Source organism: Pristiophorus japonicus, chromosome 15, assembly GCF_044704955.1.
Source record: "Pristiophorus japonicus isolate sPriJap1 chromosome 15, sPriJap1.hap1, whole genome shotgun sequence".
Taxonomy (NCBI): domain Eukaryota; kingdom Metazoa; phylum Chordata; class Chondrichthyes; family Pristiophoridae; genus Pristiophorus; species Pristiophorus japonicus.
The window spans coordinates 79,593,118-79,617,586 of record NC_091991.1 but is presented as its reverse complement, the minus strand read 5'-3'; positions in this window follow the sequence as shown (position 1 = coordinate 79,617,586).

Here is a 24,469-nt window from a genome sequence, read left to right as displayed (position 1 = left end):
GATTATCTGCACTGCTCGTTCTGCCTGGCCGTTTGAGGCCGGCTTGAACGGTGCCGTTCTGACATGGTTAATTCCATTGCCTGCCATGAAGTCCTGGAATTCAGTGCTTGTGAAGCAATGGGCATTGTCACTGACCAAGATGTCCGGTAGACTGTGGGCGGCGAATATTGCCCGTAGACTTTCTACCGTGGCAGAGGATGTGCTTGAATTTAAAATGTCACACTTGATCCATTTGGAGTCGGTGTCTACTACAACCAAAAACATTTTTCCCATGAAAGGACCTGCATAGTCCACATGGATGCGTGACCAAGGCTTGGCAGGCCATGGCCAGGGGCTAAGGGGGGGCTTCCCTGGGCGCATTGCCCAGCTGGGCACACGTGTTGCACCTGCGAACTCAAAGTTCCAGATCTGCGTCTATCCCTGGCCACCAAACGTGTGACCTGGCAATTGCCTTCATCGTGACAATGCCCGGGTGCCCATTGTGGAGTTCTCTGATGAACACCTCTCTGCCCATCTGGGGCATGACTATGCGGTTTCCCCACAGTAGGCAATCAGCCTGAATCGAGAGTTCATCCCTGCGCCTGTGAAATGGTTTAAATTCCTCAGGGCATGCCCTGTACGTGGCTGCCCAGTCCCCATTCAGGACACATTTCTTAACTAGAGACAATAGCGGGTCTCTATTTGTCCAGACTTTAATCTGACGGGCTGTCACGGGTGAGCCTTCGCTTCCAAAAGCTTCAACAGCCATGACTATCTCAGCACCATGCTTGGTAGCCCCCTCAGTGGTGGCTAGTGGGAGCCTGCTGAGTGCATCGGCGCAGTTTTCGGTGCCCGGTCTGTGCCGAATTGTGTAGTCATAGGCGGCTAACGTGAGTACCCACCTCTGTATGCGGGCCGATGCGTTTGCATTTATGGCCTTGTTGTCGGCCAAAAGGGACGTTAGGGGTTTGTGATCTGTCTCCAGCTCAAATTTCCTGCCAAACAGGTACTGGTGCATTTTCTTTACCGCATATACACATGCGAGCGCTTCCTTTTCTACCATCCCGTAGCCCCTTTCTGCCTGGGACAGACTTCTGGAGGCATAAGCTACCAGCTGTAACTGACCCTTGGCATTGACATGCTGCAACACACACCCGACACCATAGGACGATGCATCGCACGTTAAAACAAGTTTCTTACATGGGTCATATAGCGTTAACAGATTGTTGGAACATAACAAATTGCATGCTCTATTAAAAGCCCTTTCCTGGCTGTCCCCCCAGACCCATTCGTGACCTTTGCGTAGGAGCACGTGTAGCGGCTCTAGCAGCGTGCTTAATTTGGGAAGAAAGTTACCAAAATAGTTCAGGAGCCCCAGGAATGAACGCAGCTCCGTCGTGTTACGGGGTCTGGGTGCTCTCTGGATCGCTTCCGTCTTGGACACAGTAGGGCTGATCCTGTCTGCTGCTACCCTCATTCCCAGAAATTATACCTCTGGAGCTAGGAAAACGCAGTTCGCCTTTTTCAGTTGCAGCCCTACCCGGTCCAGTCTGCATAGCACCTCCTCCAGGTTGTGGAGGTGTTCTTCAGTATCATAACCCGTGATGAGAATGTCGTCTTGAAAAACCACCATCCCTGGAATCGACTTGAGGAGGCTTTCCATATTTCGTTGGAAGATCGCGGCGGCTGAGCGAATCCCGAACGGACATCTGTTGTACTCAAACAACCCCTTGTGTGTCGTGATGGTGGTCAGCTTCTTTGACTCACTCGCCAGCTCCTGGGTCATGTAAGCTGAGGTCAGGTCCAATTTTGAAAAAAGTTTGCCACCGGATAGCGTCGCAAAGAGGTCCTCCGCTCTCGGTAGTGGGTACTGATCTTGGAGTGACACCCGATTGATGGTGGCCTTGTAATCACCACATATCCTGACAGACCCATCCGCCTTGAGCACCGGCACAATCGAGCTCGCCCAGTCACTGAATTCGACTGGCGAGATGATGCCTTCCCTCAGCAGGCGGTCCAATTCGCATTCTATCTTTTCCCGCATCACGTATGGCACTGCTCTGGCCTTGTGGTGTACTGGTCTGGCGTCCGGGTTTATGTAAATCACTACCATGGCCCCCATGAAAGTGCCAATGCCGGGTTGAAATAATGAGTCAAATTTGTCCAGGATCTGTGAGCATGATACTCGCTCCACAGAGGAAATTGCATTGACATCGCCCCATTTCCAGTTCATGACAGCAAGCCAACTCCTCCCCAGTAGTGTGGGACCGTCCCCCGGGACAACCCAGAGTGGCAACCTGTTCTCCGAATCTTTGTGGGTCACAACTACCGTGGCGCTGCCTAGCACCGGAATGATCTGCTTTGTGTATGTCCGTAGCTGTGCGTCAATCGGCGATAATTTTGGCCTCCTGGCCTTGGACGCCCACAACTTTTCGAACTGTTTGATACCCATCAGGGACTGGCTGGCCCCCGTGTCTAGCTCCATTAATACTGGGATGCCATTGAGGAGCACTTTCATCATTATCGGTGACGTCCTGGTGTATGAACTGTATACGTGCTCCACATGAATTCGCTGAACTTCAGCTTCCAACGATTTCCCCCAGCGTTCATTTCTGCAATTTCTGCAGGTATTTTGCTCATCTCTGCAAACTCCGGCTGAGTGTGTGCCTCCACGCCTCCAACATGAGCTGCTGTTTGAAACAAAAGGCCCCTTGCCAGTCGATCATTCCTGATTGCCCCTATTATTGTCTTTGAGTGCACCATTAACAGGTGTTGATGGCCCCATTACTGGCCGCATTGTCCCTTGCAATGGCGTGAATCGCCGTTCAGCTTGCCATTGTCTCTGTTGAACTCCCCCTCTGGGTTCGACTACATGTTGGGGCATGCCCGACTGCCCTTCTCTGCCTGGAGAACTGTATGCTGCTTAACAATGTTGAATCTCTGTCCCAACCATTCCTTAACACAGTACCTCTCGTCTGTTCTGCTTGTGGCCATGCTTGCGTGGTTTAAATCCAAGTTTCTCGTCGCCATTGATACATCCTTACTATACAGTATAAATGTACATGAGGCCCATACTTGAAAGAAGGCCAGTCTGTGATCTGTCCTTTATTCCATAGCACTCAAGTGATGGAAGTGGGTGGAGCTTCCCATTTTATATCTGAAGGTCCAGGTTGGGAGTGTCTCCCACAAGTTCACCACCTAGTGGTCATTGTTCTCACAGTGTCCAACTTAGGTCAGATTATACATGAGTTACAATGCTGATTGAATACATGACAGGTGTAATGCCTCATCCGAAAGACAGCACCTCCAACACTGGAATGTAGGCCTGGATTACTGCTCTCGTCTCTGGAATAGGGGAGAACCAACAATCTTCTGACCCAGAGGCGAGAGTGCTTCCGCTGAGTCACGGCTGACACAGAGCATAGAAAAAACTTCTAGTGTTTGAAAACTGCGACAAGAATAGAAAGTGGGAAAAATATAACAGCAGTTCAGTTGGCACCTTCAAGAGAAAGATAGGCCCAACGTTTCAAGTGGAACCCTACAGCCACACCTCAACATAATACGCTCTATCAGATGCGGGCGGAATTTCTGTGCATTTCCACCATTTTCTGGTTTTGAACAGTGTGGTGGAATAGTGCGCACTGAGATTAACAGGTGTGAGGCAGTACATTCGTTTCACTACGCTTACGCTGCAGTCTCTTACAGAATGTTTTGAATTGGGAATGATAGATGACAGGTCAACGACCATGGCAAAGGACACCACCAAGCTCGGAAGGTGAAGCGAGATGGAGTAAGTCAGGATATGATAATGATGCAATGCCAAAGCTTCAGTTTCAGATTGTAGGAAAGGCTGAGGTCAGTGTGGAGTTCCATGTTTTGAGCACTTGGGGAGAACTGTGTAAAAGCTTGATTTCAATATTGTGAGGATGTAAGGAGGACAAAGAGATTGTCGGAGATGTATTTGGAGCTTAGGAGGAATGAGAGAGAGGAAAAAAGAACACATTTACATTTATATAGCACTTCTCAGAGCCTCAGGATGTCCCAAGGTACATCATAGTCAATGAATTACCTTTGAAGTGCAAACAAAATAAGTTTGGAGGAGCACTTTATTATCTTTATGTTATTACCTTTAGCAACAGGCAGAATAGATTATAACATACAGGGAATGAGTAAGTGAGCAAAGGCCACAGTTAAATCTTTACGGTTTTCAGTCTGCTGATAAATGTAGATCTCAATGTGGCAGCCAATTTGGATCCAGGTGAATAATAATTTCTTGGCATTGTCTGTAAAGCAAACAGCCGTGGGGACATGTTTTAAGCTGGGAGAGAGAAATTTAAAAGTACAGGTGCATGTCCAGCTGTGTGGGTTTAAATAAGTCTCTTATACATCAAACATTTACCAGTACCATATCATTGTCGGGCTCCAGCTTGAGACAAGTTGGAGTCTGAGGCTGACAGCGTTTGCATCAATTCCACAGAGACAAAGTGAAGATGCCATGGTTCTAATCCTCGGCCACTGACCAACTAATGATACTTTGTGGCCTGCAGAGAGACAATAAGATCAAATGCTGATAGTGGTCTTGCCAGATCCAGCTTTACACTACGATCACTCCGGTTCAATTGCACATCTGAAAGCCCAGTTTTCATGCTGATATCATATAGAAAGCAAAAAGAATATAGCACCTTTCATGACCTCAGGATATTCCAAAGTGCTTTACAACCAATGAAGTATTTTGAAGTGTTGTCACTGCTGTAATGTAGGAAACATGGCAGCCAATCTGTGCACAGCAAGGTCCCACAAATAGCAGAAATAAATAACCAGATAACCTGTTTTAATGATGTTGGTTGAGGGACAGAAGATGGCAAAGACACAGGGGAGTAATCCTCTGTTCTTATTCGACAATTGCCATGGGATCTTTTCTGCCCACCTGAGAGTTTAACGTCTCATCCAAAAGACGACATCTCTGACAGCGCAGCACTCCCCTCTGTCAAGCCCGTGTGGTGGCTGATGTGCAACGGTCACCACACGTTAAAAAAATCCACGTACAGGCATCTTCCACCCTTCAATTGGAATTCAGGACTGGAATATCGGGTCCTTCATTGAAACATCTGTGAACTCATGTGGAAGCAAGTCATCCTCGTTCGAGGGACCGCCTATGATGATGACTCCCTCAGCACTACATTGGCGTGTCAGCGTAGATTTTAGTGATCAAGTCTCTGGAGTGGGACTTGAACCCACAACCTTCTGACTCAGAGGCTACCACTCTCATCACTCATAGGTGGTCCCTTGAACGAGGATGACTTGCTTCCACGAGAGTTCACAGATGTTTCAATGAAGGACGCGATGTTCCAGTCCTGAATTCTAGGGGGTGGAAGATGCCGGTGTGTTAATTTTTTTAACGTGTGTTGACCGTTGCACATCAGCCACCACACGGGCTTGACAGAGCTAGGCCTTTATCCAGTGGCAAGGATTAACCAGGACAACTGGAGACCTGCTCTGCTGCACGGACCTAGTGCGCACACATATCGCAGTGTGGGCAGGCCCGTGCTGCCCCTAGGCCCTCGGCTCTTCTGGGGCATACCCTCATTCGCCGCAACTCCGCCATAATGTTCCAGGGTCCGGCGCTCCAGCTCTATTTATAGCTCCGACCTATGGTGGTGTTCTCTCACCGGTCGGGGCAGCCCACGATCAGTCCCAAGATATGAAGCATGTGTCATTCCCACTCCTCATCCTAACCCTCCAAAATGCTGCCGAACCTTTCCCTCATCTGACTAATTCCCATTCCTGTTGCTCCCATCCCTGCGAAAGGTTTTGCTCTGTTCCTGCTTGCCCCTACTCGACACCAAATGGGAAATTGCCTGCTGAGACCCATGACCATTCCCACTTGGATGCATTATTGCCCACATATTCTTGCTGACTCGCCCAGTCCTGCTCCTATTGCTATTCTTCCCTCAGCCTGTCCCATAGCTTTACTGTTTTTCCTGGCAATCTGGGGCCTCAGCTTCCCAACAGATATTAATGACTTGGATTAAGGGGTTACACTGAGCCACAGCTGACACCTATAGGGAAGTTTACTGTGCAAATAAGGGTTGGAAAATTCAAACTATCAACTTGCCAACCAGCCAGGAGTAAGGGGAAAAAAGCAAACCTGTGATTGTTGAAAATCTGAAATAAAAGCAGAGAATGTTGGAAATCCCCAGCTCCTAAAAGAACAAATTAGCCCAACCCTTCTGGTGGGATCCTTCATCAGAATGTTTTGTTATAAACCACTTTTGCCAAGCTGGATCCCTCCATGCCCAAATCTTTAGCTTTTAAAGATCAATTTTGTTCTCCATCCAGCTCAAACCTTTCATTGTTTCTTTCTCTGCTTCTTTTTTTCGCTGTTGGTGGCTCTTTGTCTGTCTCTGCTCTTTCTGGTCTCACTGGCCAGCTCCCTTGTCTGTGGAAAAAATTGGCTTTATTACTTGATTTTCACTGGCTAAATGTTAAACAAGTTCAAGAAAAAGTCCTATTTAGCACATAGTCAAAAAACCCTCGTCTAACCAGCTTGGCTCATAACTTGCCTTCACAGTTGAGTCTATACTAGATTAACTCCAATATAAATGGGATGCAGCACTTCTGTTAATAATGGGGCTCTTGGCTAAGACCATGCTGGGTTATATTATGCACTTATATCGTTGAACTCAGGTACTTTGTGCAGCATTAACATGCTGGTTGATTCAGATCCATTTAATTATAAGGCTCAGCAGTTCTGACATGTCGATGAGTAATTGTACCAACAAGATCAAGTTGCAAGTAGCCAAGGGCTAAATTGATGCAGGCAGCAAGATTCTCGTTTTCTTTTCCCATTTTTTCTCCCCATTTTCTCCACCCAACCCTCCTCCGCCCACGGGTATCGGGTCCAGTTGGTGTATGTTTACATGGGCATCAGGCACCTCACAATCTCAACCAATCTTCGCTGGTGAGCCTGGGCAGCAAGCGTTGGCAGGCTACGTGACATTTTATAAATTTGTTGCACGGAGAGTTGTCTCAGTTATTTCAGAAGATGGTATTACCATGTATTTTGATTGCGTATTGTTAGTATTCTGATAGAGAGCACCATCTCCTCCCATTGTGAAGTCCACAATATAATGTTCCCAAGAAGATTGGATGAGATTCTCATTGGATGAATGCCTCTGACATGTCTTCCTTTTTCCTCAACCGAGGATTCCCCTCCGCCGTGGTTAACATGGCGCTCCACCGTGTCCGTTCTATTTCCCACACTCCTGCTCTCATCCCTTCTCCTCCCTCCCAGAACCATGACAAGGTACCCCTTGTCCTCACCTTTCACCCCACCAGCCTCCATGTTCAACGGATCATCCTCTGCCATTTCCGCCACCTCCAGCGTTATCCCACCACCAATCACATTTTCCCCTCCTCGCTCTGCGTTCCGAAGGGACCGCTCCCTCCGTGACTCCATTCCGCAGTCACCCCCAGTACCCCCTCCCCTTCCCATGGCACCTTCCCGTACAAGCGCAGGAGATGCAACACCTGCCCTTTTACCTCCTCCCTTCCCACTATCCAGGGCCCCAAATACACCTTCCAGGTGAAACAACGATTTACTTGTACTTCTTTCAATTTAGTATATTGTATTTACTGCTCATGATGTGGTCTTCTCTACACTGGGGAGACCAAGTGTAGATTGGGTGACTGATTTATGGAACACCTCCGTTCAGTCTGTAACCGTGACCCTGAGCTTCCGGTCGCCTGTCACTTTAATTCCCTGTTCCATTCTCACTCCGACATCTCCGTCCTCGACCTCATACACTGTTCCACTGAAGCTTAACGCAAGCTCGAGGAACAGCACCTCATCTTTCATTCAGGCACTTTTCAGCCTTCTGGACTCAACATCGAGTTCAACAATTTCAGAGCGTAACTGCTGCCCATCTTTAGCTCCCTCCCCGCCATCCGAGCTTGTTTTTTTTCTCTTTGTCTAAAATGGCAGCTGGTCATTATTCCGCCATTCACACCTTATCTAGACTAACCTTTTTCTAACTCTTGCCATTTTCATTTCAGTTCGGCCCATCATCCCTTTTGTCTCTCTAATCTCTCCTGCCTTCCACCCGATCACAGACCTTCCCTTTTGTTCTTTCTTCCCCTCCCCCTTTCAGTGCTTCTTAAGAATCTGTTCATTTCGAACATTCACCAGTTCTTTCAAAGGGTCATCGAGCTGAAACGTTAACTCTGTGGAGTGTTTGCAAGTGCTGTTGGGGAGGAGTTAAACTAATATGACAGGGGGATGGGAACCTATGCAGGGAGACACAGGGAAATAAAATGGAGGCAGAAGCAAAAGATAGAAAGGAGAATAGTAAAAGTGGAGGGCAGAAAAACCCAAGGCAAAAACCAAAAAGGGCCACATTACAGCAAAATTCTAAAGGGGCAAAGTGTGCTAAAAAGGCAAGCCTGAAGGCTCTATGCCTCAATGCAAGGAGTATTCAGAATAAGGTGGACGAATTAACTGCGCAGATAGTAGTAAACGGATGTGTTGTAATTGGCATCACAGAGACATGGCTCCAGGGTGACCAAGGCTGGGAACTCAACATCCAGGGGTATTCAACATTTAGGAAGGATAGACAGAAAGGAAAAGGAGGCGGGGTGGCGTTACTGGTTAAAGAGGAAATTACTGCAATTGTAAGGGGGGACATTAGCTTCGATTATGTGGAATCTGTATGGGTGGAGCTGCGGAATACCAAAGGGCAGAAAACGCTAGTGCGAGTTGTGTACACACCACCAAACAGTAGTAGTGAGGTTGGGGACAGCATCAAACAATAAATAAGGGATGTATGCAATAAAGTTACAGCAGTTATCATGGGCGACTTTAATCTACATATTGATTGGGCTAACCAAACTGGTAGGAATGCGGTGGAGGAGGATTTCCTGGAGTGTATTAGGGATGGTTTTCTCGACCAATATGTCGAGGAACCAATTAGAGAGCTGGCCATCCTAGACTGGGTGATGTATAATGAGAAGGGACTAATTGGCAATCTTGTTGTGCGAGAACCCTTGGGGAAGAGTGACCATAAAATGGTAGAATTCTTTATTAAGATGGAGAGTGACACAGTTAATTCAGAAACTAGGGTCCTGAACTTAAGGAAAGGTAACTTCGATGGTATGAGGCGTGAATTGGCTAGAATAGACTGACAAATGATATTTAAAGGGTTGACGGTGGATAGGCAATGGCAAACATTTAAAGATCACATAGATAAACTTCAACAATTGTACATCCCTGTCTGGAGTAAAAATAAAATGGGGAAGGTGGCTCAACCGTGGCTAACAAGGGAAATTAAGGATAATGTTAAATCCAAGGAAGAGGCATATAAATTGGCCAGAAAAAACAACAAACCTGAGGACTGGGAGAAATTTAGAATTCAGCAGAGGAGGACTAAGGGTTTAATTAAAAGGGGGAAAATAGAGTACGAGAGGAAGCTTGCCGGGAACATAAAAACTGACTGCAAAAACTTCTATGGATATGTGAAGAGAAAAAGATTAGTGAAGACAAACGTAGGTCCCTTGCAGTCGGATTCAGGTGAATTTATAATGGGAAACAAAGAAATGGCGGACCAAGTGAAGAAATACTTTGGTTCTGTTTTCACGAAGGAAGACACAAATAACCTTCCGGATGTACTAGGGGACCGAGGGTTTAGTGAGAAGGAGGAACTGAAGGAAATCATTATTAGGCAGGAAATTGTGTTAGGGAAATTGATGGGAAGGAAGGCCGATAAACCCTCGGGGCCTGATAATCTACATTCCAGAATACTTAAGGAAGTGGCCATAGAAATAGTGGATGAATTGGTGATCATTTTGCAAAAGTCTATCGACTCTGGATCAGTTCCCATGGACTGGAGGGTAGCTAATGTAACACTACTTTTTAAAAAAGGATGGAGAGAGAAAACGGGTAATTATAGACCGGTTAGCATGACATCAGTAGTGGAGAATATTTTGGAATCAATCATTAAGAATGAAATAGCAGCGCATTTGGAAAGCAGTGACAGGATCGGTCCAAGTCAGCATGGATTTATGAAAGGGAAATCATGCTTGACGAATCTTCTGGAATTTTTTGAGGATGTAGCTGGACAAGGGAGAACCAGTGAATGTGGTGTATTTGGACTTTCAAAAGGCTTTTGACAAGGTCCCACACAAGAGATTGGTGTGCAAAATCAAAGCACATGGTATTGGGGGTAATGTACTGATGTGCATAGAGAACTGATTGGCAGACAGGAAGCAGAGAGTCAGGATAAACGGGTCCTTTTCAGAATGGCAGGCAGCGACTAGTGGAGTGCCACAGGGCTCAGTGCTGGGACCCCAGCTATTTACAATATACATTAATGATTTAGATGAAGGAATTGAGTGTAATATCTCCAAGTTTGCAGATGACACTAAACTGGGTGGCAGTGTGAGCTGTGAGGAGGACGCTAGGAGACTGCAGGGTGACTTGGACAGGTTAGGTGAGTGGGCAAATGCATGGCAGATGCAGTATAATGTGGATAAATGTGAGGTTATCCACTTTGGGGACAAAAACACGAAGGCAGAATATTATCTGAATGGCGGCAGATTAGGAAAAGGGGAGATGCAACGAGACCTGGGTGTCATGGTTCATCAGTCATTGAAAGTTGGCATACAGGTACAGCAGGTGGTGAAGAAGGCAAATGGTATGTTGGCCTTCATAGCGAGAGGATTTGAGTATGGGAGCAGGGAGGTCTTACTGCAGTTGTACAGGGCCTTAGTGAGGCCTCACCTGGAATATTGTGTTTAGTTTTGGTTTCCTAATCTGAGGAAGGACGTTCTTGCTATTGAGGGAGTGCAGCGAAGGTTCACTAGACTGATTCCCGGGATGGCAGGACTGACATATGAGGAGAGACTGGATCAACTGGGCCTTTATACACTGGAGTTTAGAAGGATGAGAGGGGATCGCATAGAAAGGTATAAGATTCTGACAGGACTGGACAGGTTAGATGCAGGAAGAATGTTCCCGATGTTGGGAAAGTCCAGAACCAGGAGACACAGTCTTAGGATAAGGGGTAGGCCATTTAGGACTGTGATGAGGAGAAACTTCTTCCCTCAGAGAGTTGTTAACCTGTGGAATTCCCTGCCGCAGAGAGTTGTTGATGCCAGTTCATTGGATATAATCAAGAGGGAGTTAGATATGGCCCTTACTGCTAAGGAGATCAAGAGGTATGGAGAGAAAGCAGGAAAGGGGTACTGAGGGAATGATCAGCCATGATCTTATTGAATGGCGGTGCAGGCTCGAAGGGCCGAATGGCCTACTCCTGCATCTATTTTCTATGTTTCTGTTTTTCTCTCCACAAATGCTGCCTGACCCGCTGAGATATCCAGCATTTTCAGTTTTTATTTCAGATTACAGCATCCGCAGTATTTTGCTTTTGGATGAGATTTGGTCCTTTGTGAGGTTTATTTGAGTATTTTGGCTTTATTTTTCATTTACATGCTGCTTCCCAGTGACATCACCTGTAGGCATATGGTCAGCTTCCCTATGTATGCTGCAGTCCCAGCTCTCCCTCGACACACACTCTCTAATGCACACTCTCCCTCGACACACACTCTCTAATGCACACTCTCCCTCGACACACACTCTCTAATGCACACTCTCCCTCGACACACACTCTCTAATTCACGCTCTCCCTCGACACACACTCTCTAATGCACACTCTCCCTCGACACACACTCTCTAATGCACACTCTCCCTCGACACACACTCTCTAATGCACACTCTCCCTCGACACACACTCTCTAATTCACGCTCTCCCTCGACACACACTCTCTAATGCATGCTCTCCCTCGACACACACTCTCTCTAATGCACACTCTCCCTCGACACACACTCTCTAATGCACACTCTCCCTCGACACACACTCTCTAATGCACACTCTCCCTCGACACACACTCTCGAATTCACGCTCTCCCTCGACACACACTCTCTAATGCATGCTCTCCCTCGACACACACTCTCTCTAATGCACACACTCCCTCGACACACACTCTCTAATTCACGCTCTCCCTCGACACACACTCTCTAATGCACGCTCTCCCTCGACACATTCTCTCCAATGCACGCTCTCCCTCGACACACACTCTCTAATGCACACTCTCCCTCGACACACACTCTCTAATTCACGCTCTCCCTCGACACACACTCTCTAATGCACTCTCTCCCTCGACCCACACACTCTCTAATGCACACTCTCCCTCGACACACACTCTCTAATTCACACCCTCCCTCGACACACACTCTCTAATGCACGCTCTCCCTCGACACACTCTCTCGAATGCACGCTCTCCCTTGACACACACTCTCTAATGCACACTCTCCCTCGACACACACTCTCTAATTCACACCCTCCCTCGACACACACTCTCTAATGCACGCTCTCCCTCGACACACACTCTCTAATGCACGCTCTCCCTCGACACACTCTCTCTAATGCACGCTCTCCCTTGACACACACTCTCTAATGCACACTCTCCCTCGACACACACTCTCTAATTCACACTCTCCCTCGACACACACTCTCTAATGCACGCTCTCCCTTGACACACTCTCTCTAATGCACGCTCTCCCTTGACACACACTCTCTAATGCACACTCTCCCTCGACACACACTCTCTAATTCACACCCTCCCTCGACACACACTCTCTAATGCACGCTCTCCCTCGACACACACTCTCTAATGCACGCTCTCCCTCGACACACTCTCTCTAATGCACGCTCTCCCTTGACACACACTCTCTAATGCACACTCTCCCTCGACACACACTCTCTAATTCACACTCTCCCTCGACACACACTCTCTAATGCACGCTCTCCCTCGACACACACTCTCTAATGCACGCTCTCCCTCGACACATTCTCTCTAATGCACGCTCTCCCTCGACACACACTCTCTAATGCACACTCTCCCTCGACACACACTCTCTAATGCACTCTCTCCCTCGACCCACACACTCTCTAATGCACACTCTCCCTCGACACACACTCTCTAATTCACACCCTCCCTCGACACACACTCTCTAATGCACGCTCTCCCTCGACACACTCTCTCTAATGCACGCTCTCCCTTGACACACACTCTCTAATGCACACTCTCCCTCGACACACACTCTCTAATTCACACCCTCCCTCGACACACACTCTCTAATGCACGCTCTCCCTCGACACACACTCTCTAATGCACGCTCTCCCTCGACACACTCTCTCTAATGCACGCTCTCCCTTGACACACACTCTCTAATGCACACTCTCCCACGACACACACTCTCTAATTCACACTCTCCCTCGACACACACTCTCTAATGCACGCTCTCCCTTGACACACACTCTCTAATGCACGCTCTCCCTTGACACACTCTCTCTAATGCACACTCTCCCTCGACACACACTCTCTAATTCACACTCTCCCTCGACACACACTCTCTAATGCACACTCTCCCTCGACACACACTCTCTAATTCACACTCTCCCTCGACACACACTCTCTAATGCACACTCTCCCTCGACACACACTCTCTAATGCACACTCTCCCTCGACACACACTCTCTAATTCACACTCTCCCTCGACACACACTCTCTAATTCACACTGTCCCTCGACACACACTCTCTAATTCACACTCTCCCTCGACACACACTCTCTAATTCACACTCTCCCTCGACACACACTCTCTAATTCACACTGTCCCTCGACACACTCTCTCTAATGCACGCTCTCCCTTGACACACTCTCTCTAATGCACGCTCTCCCTCGACACACACTCTCTAATGCACGCTCTCCCTTGACACACTCTCTCTAATGCACACTCTCCCTCGACACACACTCTCTAATGCACGCTCTCCCTTGACACACTCTCTCTAATGCACACTCTCCCTCGACACACACTCTCTAATGCACGCTCTCCCTCGACACACACTCTCTAATTCACACTCTCCCTCGACACACACTCTCTAATTCACACTGTCCCTCGACACACTCTCTCTAATGCACACTCTCCCTCGACACACACTCTCTAATTCACACTCTCCCTCGACACACACTCTCTAATTCACACTCTCCCTCGACACACACTCTCTAATTCACACTCTCCCTCGACACACTCTCTCTAATTCACACTCTCCCTCGACACACACTCTCTAATGCACGCTCTCCCTTGACACACTCTCTCTAATTCACACTCTCCCTCGACACACACTCTCTAATTCACACTCTCCCTCGACACACACTCTCTAATTCACACTCTCCCTCGACACACACTCTCTAATTCACACTCTCCCTCGACACACACTCTCTAATGCACGCTCTCCCTTGACACACTCTCTCTAATTCACACTCTCCCTCGACACACACTCTCTAATGCACGCTCTCCCTTGACACACACTCTCTAATTCACACTCTCCCTCGACACACACTCTCTAATGCACGCTCTCCCTTGACACACTCTCTCTAATGCACGCTCTCCCTTGACACACACTCTCTAATGCACACTCTCCCTCGACACACACTCTCTAATTCACACCCTCCCTCGACACACACTCTCTAATGCACGCTCTCCCTCGACACACACTCTCTAATGCACGCTCTCCCTCGACACACTCTCTCTAATGCACGCTCTCCCTTGACACACACTCTCTAATGCACACTCTCCCTCGACACACACTCTCTAATTCACACTCTCCCTCGACACACACTCTCTAATGCACGCTCTCCCTCGACACACACTCTCTAATGCACGCTCTCCCTCGACACATTCTCTCTAATGCACGCTCTCCCTCGACACACACTCTCTAATGCACACTCTCCCTCGACACACACTCTCTAATGCACTCTCTCCCTCGACCCACACACTCTCTAATGCACACTCTCCCTCGACACACACTCTCTAATTCACACCCTCCCTCGACACACACTCTCTAATGCACGCTCTCCCTCGACACACTCTCTCTAATTCACACCCTCCCTCGACACACACTCTCTAATGCACGCTCTCCCTCGACACACACTCTCTAATGCACGCTCTCCCTCGACACACTCTCTCTAATGCACGCTCTCCCTTGACACACACTCTCTAATGCACACTCTCCCTCGACACACACTCTCTAATTCACACTCTCCCTCGACACACACTCTCTAATGCACGCTCTCCCTTGACACACACTCTCTAATGCACGCTCTCCCTTGACACACTCTCTCTAATGCACACTCTCCCTCGACACACACTCTCTAATTCACACTCTCCCTCGACACACACTCTCTAATGCACACTCTCCCTCGACACACACTCTCTAATTCACACTCTCCCTCGACACACACTCTCTAATGCACACTCTCCCTCGACACACACTCTCTAATGCACACTCTCCCTCGACACACACTCTCTAATTCACACTCTCCCTCGACACACACTCTCTAATTCACACTGTCCCTCGACACACACTCTCTAATTCACACTCTCCCTCGACACACACTCTCTAATTCACACTCTCCCTCGACACACACTCTCTAATTCACACTGTCCCTCGACACACTCTCTCTAATGCACGCTCTCCCTTGACACACTCTCTCTAATGCACACTCTCCCTCGACACACACTCTCTAATGCACGCTCTCCCTTGACACACTCTCTCTAATGCACACTCTCCCTCGACACACACTCTCTAATGCACGCTCTCCCTTGACACACTCTCTCTAATGCACACTCTCCCTCGACACACACTCTCTAATGCACGCTCTCCCTCGACACACACTCTCTAATTCACACTCTCCCTCGACACACACTCTCTAATTCACACTGTCCCTCGACACACTCTCTCTAATGCACACTCTCCCTCGACACACACTCTCTAATTCACACTCTCCCTCGACACACACTCTCTAATTCACACTCTCCCTCGACACACACTCTCTAATTCACACTCTCCCTCGACACACTCTCTCTAATTCACACTCTCCCTCGACACACACTCTCTAATGCACGCTCTCCCTTGACACACTCTCTCTAATTCACACTCTCCCTCGACACACACTCTCTAATTCACACTCTCCCTCGACACACACTCTCTAATTCACACTCTCCCTCGACACACACTCTCTAATTCACACTCTCCCTCGACACACACTCTCTAATGCACGCTCTCCCTTGACACACTCTCTCTAATTCACACTCTCCCTCGACACACACTCTCTAATGCACGCTCTCCCTTGACACACTCTCTCTAATTCACACTCTCCCTCGACACACACTCTCTAATGCACGCTCTCCCTTGACACACTCTCTCTAATTCACACTCTCCCTCGACACATTCTCTCTAATGCACGCTCTCCCTTGACACACTCTCTCTAATGCACACTCTCCCTCGACACACACTCTCTAATTCACACTCTCCCTCGACACACACTCTCTAATTCACACTGTCCCTCGACACACACTCTCTAATGTACGCTCTCCCTCGATACATACTCTCTAATGCACGCTCTCCCTCGACACACTCTCTCTAATGCACGCTCTCCCTCGACACACTCTCTCTAATGCACGCTCTCCCTTGACACACTCTCTCTAATGCACGCTCTCCCTGGACACACTCTCTCTAATGTACGCTCTCCCTCGACACACACTCTCTAATTCACACTCTCCCTCGACACACACTCTCTAATGCACGCTCTCCCTCGACACACACTCTCTAATTCACACTCTCCCTCGACACACTCTCTCTAATGCACACTCTCCCTCGACACACACTCTCTAATTCACACTCTCCCTCGACACACACTCTCTAATTCACACTCTCCCTCGACACACACTCTCTAATTCACACTCTCCCTCGACACACACTCTCTAATGCACGCTCTCCCTCGACACACTCTCTCTAATTCACACTCTCCCTCGACACACACTCTCTAATTCACACTCTCCCTCGACACACACTCTCTAATTCACACTCTCCCTCGACACACACTCTCTAATTCACACTCTCCCTCGACACACACTCTCTAATTCACACTGTCCCTCGACACACACTCTCTAATTCACACTCTCCCTCGACACACACTCTCTAATGCACGCTCTCCCTTGACACACTCTCTCTAATTCACACTCTCCCTCGACACACACTCTCTAATGCACGCTCTCCCTTGACACACTCTCTCTAATTCACACTCTCCCTCGACACACACTCTCTAATGTACGCTCTCCCTCGATACATACTCTCTAATGCACGCTCTCCCTCGACACACTCTCTCTAATGCACGCTCTCCCTCGACACACTCTCTCTAATGCACGCTCTCCCTCGACACACACTCTCTAATGCACGCTCTCCCTCGACACACTCTCTCTAATGCATGCTCTCCCTCGACACACTCTCTCTAATGCACGCTCTCCCTTGACACACTCTCTACTGCACGCTCTCCCTCGACACACTCTCTCTAATGCACACTCTCCCTCGACACACACTCTCTAATGCACACTCTCCCTCGACCCACACACTCTCTAATGCACACTCTCCCTCGACACACACTCTCTAATGCACACTCTCCCTCGACACACACTCTCTAATTCACGCTCTCCCTCGACACACACTCTCTAATGCACGCTCTCCCTCGACACACACTCTCTAATTCACGCTCTCCCTCGACACACACTCTCTAATGCACGCTCTCCCTCGACACACTCTCTCTAATGCACACTCTCCCTCGACCCACACTCTCTAATTCACGCTCTCCCTCGACACACACTCTCTAATGCACGCTCTCCCTCGACACACACTCTCTAATGCACGCTCTCCCTCGACACACACTCTCTAATTCACGCTCTCCCTCGACACACACTCTCTAATGCACGCTCTCCCTCGACACACACTCTCTAATTCACGCTCTCCCTCGACACACACTCTCTAATGCACGCTCTCCCTCGACACACACTCTCTAATGCACGCTCTCCCTCGACACACTCTCTCTAATGCACACTCTTCCTCGACCCACACACTCTCTAATGCGCACTCTCCCTCGACACACACTCTCTAATTCACGCTCTCCCTCGACACACTCTCTCTAATGTACGCTCTCCCTCGACACACACTCTCTAATGCACGCTCTCCCTCGACACACACTCTCTAATGCACGCTCTCCCTCGACACACACTCTCTAATGCACACTCTCCCTCGACCGACACACTCTCTAATGCACACTCTCCCTCGACACACTCTCTCTAATGCACGCTCTCCCTCGACACACACACTCTAATGCACACTCTCCCTCGACCCACACCCTCTCTAATGCACACTCTCCCTCGACACACACACTCTAATGCACACTCTCCCTCGACACGCACTCTCTAATGCACGCTCTCCCTTGACACACTCTCTCTAATGTATGCTCTCCCTCGACACACTCTCTCTAATGTACGCTCTCCCTCGACACACTCTCTCTAATGTACGCTCTCCCTTGACACACACTCTCTAATGTACGCTCTCCCTCGACACACTCTCTCTAATGTATGCTCTCCCTCGACACACTCTCTCTAATGTACGCTCTCCCTTGACACACACTCTCTAATGTATGCTCTCCCTCGACACACTCTCTCTAATGTACGCTCTCCCTCGACACACTCTCTCTAATGTACGCTCTCCCTTGACACACACTCTCTAATGTACGGTCTCCCTCGACACACATTCTCTAATGTACGCTCTCCCTTGACACACACTCTCTAATGCATGCTCTCCCTCGACACACTCTCTCTAATGTAGGCTCTCCCTCGACACACTCTCTCTAATGTACGCTCTCCCTTGACACACACTCTCTAATGCACGCTCTCCCTCGACACACACTCTCTAATGTACGCTCTCCCTTGACACACACTCTCTAATGCACGCTCTCCCTCGACACACTCTCTCTAATGCACGCTCTCCCTCGACACACTCTAATGCACACTCTCCCTCGACCCACACACTCTCTAATGCACACTCTCCCTCGACACACACTCTCTAATTCACACCCTCCCTCGACACACACTCTCTAATGCACGCTCTCCCTCGACACACTCTCTCTAATGCACGCTCTCCCTTGACACACACTCTCTAATGCACACTCTCCCTCGACACACACTCTCTAATTCACACCCTCCCTCGACACACACTCTCTAATGTACGCTCTCCCTTGACACACACTCTTTAATGCACGCTCTCCCTCGACACACACTCTCTAATTCACGCTCTCCCTCGACACACACTCTCTAATGCACTCTCTCCCTCGACCCACACACTCTCTAATGCACAATCTCCCTCGACACACACTCTCTAATTCACACCCTCCCTCGACACACACTCTCTAATGCACGCTCTCCCTCGACACACTCTCTCTAATGCACGCTCTCCCTTGACACACACTCTCTAATGCACACTCTCCCTCGACACACACTCTCTAATTCACACCCTCCCTCGACACACACTCTCTAATGCACGCTCTCCCTCTACACACACTCTCTAATGCACGCTCTCCCTCGACACACTCTCTCTAATGCACGCTCTCCCTTGACACACACTCTCTAATGCACACTCTCCCTCGACACACACTCTCTAATTCACACTCTCCCTCGACACACACTCTCTAATGCACGCTCTCCCTTGACACACACTCTCTAATGCACGCTCTCCCTTGACACACTCTCTCTAATGCACACTCTCCCTCGACACACACTCTCTAATTCACACTCTCCCTCGACACACACTCTCTAATGCACACTCTCCCTCGACACACACTCTCTAATTCACACTCTCCCTCGACACACACTCTCTAATGCACACTCTCCCTCGACACACACTCTCTAATGCGCACTCTCCCTCGACACACACTCTCTAATTCACACTCTCCCTCGACACACACTCTCTAATTCACACTGTCCCTCGACACACACTCTCTAATTCACACTCTCCCTCGACACACACTCTCTAATTCACACTCTCCCTCGACACACACTCTCTAATTCACACTGTCCCTCGACACACTCTCTCTAATGCACGCTCTCCCTTGACACACTCTCTCTAATGCACACTCTCCCTCGACACACACTCTCTAATGCACGCTCTCCCTTGACACACTCTCTCTAATGCACACTCTCCCTCGACACACACTCTCTAATGCACGCTCTCCCTTGACACACTCTCTCTAATGCACACTCTCCCTCGACACACACTCTCTAATGCACGCTCTCCCTCGACACACACTCTCTAATTCACACTCTCCCTCGACACACACTCTCTAATTCACACTGTCCCTCGACACACTCTCTCTAATGCACACTCTCCCTCGACACACACTCTCTAATTCACACTCTCCCTCGACACACACTCTCTAATTCACACTCTCCCTCGACACACACTCTCTAATTCACACTCTCCCTCGACACACTCTCTCTAATTCACACTCTCCCTCGACACACACTCTCTAATGCACGCTCTCCCTTGACACACTCTCTCTAATTCACACTCTCCCTCGACACACACTCTCTAATTCACACTCTCCCTCGACACACACTCTCTAATTCACACTCTCCCTCGACACACACTCTCTAATTCACACTCTCCCTCGACACACACTCTCTAATGCATGCTCTCCCTTGACACACTCTCTCTAATTCACACTCTCCCTCGACACACACTCTCTAATGCACGCTCTCCCTTGACACACTCTCTCTAATTCACATTCTCCCTCGACACACACTCTCTAATGCACGCTCTCCCTTGACACACTCTCTCTAATTCACACTCTCCCTCGACACATTCTCTCTAATGCACGCTCTCCCTCGACACACACTCTCTAATTCACACTGTCCCTCGACACACACTCTCTAATGTACGCTCTCCCTCGATACATACTCTCTAATGCACGCTCTCCCTCGACACACTCTCTCTAATGCACGCTCTCCCTCGACACACTCTCTCTAATGCACACTCTCCCTCGACACACACTCTCTAATTCACGCTCTCCCTCGACACACACTCTCTAATGCACGCTCTCCCTCGACACACACTCTCTAATTCACGCTCTCCCTCGACACACACTCTCTAATTCACACTCTCCCTCGACACACACTCTCTAATTCACACTCTCCCTCGACACACACTCTCTAATTCACACTCTCCCTCGACACACACTCTCTAATTCACACTGTCCCTCGACACACACTCTCTAATTCACACTCTCCCTCGACACACACTCTCTAATGCACGCTCTCCCTTGACACACTCTCTCTAATTCACACTCTCCCTCGACACACACTCTCTAATTCACACTCTCCCTCGACACACACTCTCTAATGCACGCTCTCCCTTGACACACTCTCTCTAATTCACACTCTCCCTCGACACACACTCTCTAATGCACGCTCTCCCTCGACACACACTCTCTAATGCACGCTCTCCCTCGACACACTCTCTCTAATGCATGCTCTCCCTCGACACACTCTCTCTAATGCACGCTCTCCCTTGACACACTCTCTACTGCACGCTCTCCCTCGACACACTCTCTCTAATGCACACTCTCCCTCGACACACACTCTCTAATGCACACTCTCCCTCGACCCACACACTCTCTGATGCACACTCTCCCTCGACACACACTCTCTAATGCACACTCTCCCTCGACACACACTCTCTAATTCACGCTCTCCCTCGACACACACTCTCTAATGCACGCTCTCCCTCGACACACACTCTCTAATTCACGCTCTCCCTCGACACACACTCTCTAATGCACGCTCTCCCTCGACACACTCTCTCTAATGCACACTCTCCCTCGACCCACACTCTCTAATTCACGCTCTCCCTCGACACACACTCTCTAATGCACGCTCTCCCTCGACACACACTCTCTAATGCACGCTCTCCCTCGACACACACTCTCTAATTCACGCTCTCCCTCGACACACACTCTCTAATGCACGCTCTCCCTCGACACACACTCTCTAATTCACGCTCTCCCACGACACACACTCTCTAATGCACGCTCTCCCTCGACACACACTCTCTAATGCACGCTCTCCCTCGACACACTCTCTCTAATGCACACTCTTCCTCGACCCACACACTCTCTAATGCGCACTCTCCCTCGACACACACTCTCTAATTCACGCTCTCCCTCGACACACTCTCTCTAATGTACGCTCTCCCTCGACACACACTCTCTAATGCACGCTCTCCCTCGACACACACTCTCTAATGCACGCTCTCCCTCGACACACACTCTCTAATGCACACTCTCCCTCGACCGACACACTCTCTAATGCACACTCTCCCTCGACACACTCTCTCTAATGCACGCTCTCCCTCGACACACACACTCTAATGCACACTCTCCCTCGACCCACACCCTCTCTAATGCACACTCTCCCTCGACACACACACTCTAATGCACACTCTCCCTCGACACACACTCTCTAATGCACGCTCTCCCTTGACACACTCTCTCTAATGTATGCTCTCCCTCGACACACTCTCTCTAATGTACGCTCTCCCTCGACACACTCTCTCTAATGTACGCTCTCCCTTGACACACACTCTCTAATGCATGCTCTCCCTCGACACACATTCTCTAATGTACGCTCTCCCTTGACACACTCTCTCTAATGTATGCTCTCCCTCGACACACTCTCTCTAATGTACGCTCTCCCTCGACACACTCTCTCTAATGTGCGCTCTCCCTTGACACACACTCTCTAATGCATGCTCTCCCTCGACACACATTCTCTAATGTACGCTCTCCCTTGACACACACTCTCTAATGCACACTCTCCCTCGACACACACTCTCTAATTCACGCTCTCCCTCGACACACACTCTCTAATGCACGCTCTCCCTCGACACACTCTCTCTAATGCACACTCTCCCTCGACCCACACTCTCTAATTCACGCTCTCCCTCGACACACACTCTCTAATGCACGCTCTCCCTCGACACACACTCTCTAATGCACGCTCTCCCTCGACACACACTCTCTAATTCACGCTCTCCCTCGACACACACTCTCTAATGCACGCTCTCCCTCGACACACACTCTCTAATTCACGCTCTCCCTCGACACACACTCTCTAATGCACGCTCTCCCTCGACACACACTCTCTAATGCACGCTCTCCCTCGACACACTCTCTCTAATGCACACTCTTCCTCGACCCACACACTCTCTAATGCGCACTCTCCCTCGACACACACTCTCTAATTCACGCTCTCCCTCGACACACTCTCTCTAATGTACGCTCTCCCTCGACACACACTCTCTAATGCACGCTCTCCCTCGACACACACTCTCTAATGCACGCTCTCCCTCGACACACACTCTCTAATGCACACTCTCCCTCGACCGACACACTCTCTAATGCACACTCTCCCTCGACACACTCTCTCTAATGCACGCTCTCCCTCGACACACACACTCTAATGCACACTCTCCCTCGACCCACACCCTCTCTAATGCACACTCTCCCTCGACACACACACTCTAATGCACACTCTCCCTCGACACACACTCTCTAATGCACGCTCTCCCTTGACACACTCTCTCTAATGTATGCTCTCCCTCGACACACTCTCTCTAATGTACGCTCTCCCTCGACACACTCTCTCTAATGTACGCTCTCCCTTGACACACACTCTCTAATGCATGCTCTCCCTCGACACACATTCTCTAATGTACGCTCTCCCTTGACACACACTCTCTAATGTTTGCTCTCCCTCGACACACTCTCTCTAATGTACGCTCTCCCTCGACACACTCTCTCTAATGTACGCTCTCCCTTGACACACACTCTCTAATGTACGGTCTCCCTCGACACACATTCTCTAATGTACGCTCTCCCTTGACACACACTCTCTAATGCACACTCTCCCTCGACACACTCTCTCTAATGTACGCTCTCCCTTGACACACACTCTCTAATGTACGGTCTCCCTCGACACACATTCTCTAATGTACGCTCTCCCTTGACACACACTCTCTAATGCACGCTCTCCCTTGACACACTCTCTCTAATGCACGCTCTCCCTCGACACACATTCTCTAATGTACGCTCTCCCTTGACACACACTCTCTAATGCATGCTCTCCCTCGACACACTCTCTCTAATGTACGCTCTCCCTTGACACACTCTCTCTAATGCACACTCTTCCTCGACCCACACACTCTCTAATGCGCACTCTCCCTCGACACACACTCTCTAATTCACGCTCTCCCTCGACACACTCTCTCTAATGTACGCTCTCCCTCGACACACACTCTCTAATGCACGCTCTCCCTCGACACACACTCTCTAATGCACGCTCTCCCTCGACACACACTCTCTAATGCACACTCTCCCTCGACCGACACACTCTCTAATGCACACTCTCCCTCGACACACTCTCTCTAATGCACGCTCTCCCTCGACACACACACTCTAATGCACACTCTCCCTCGACC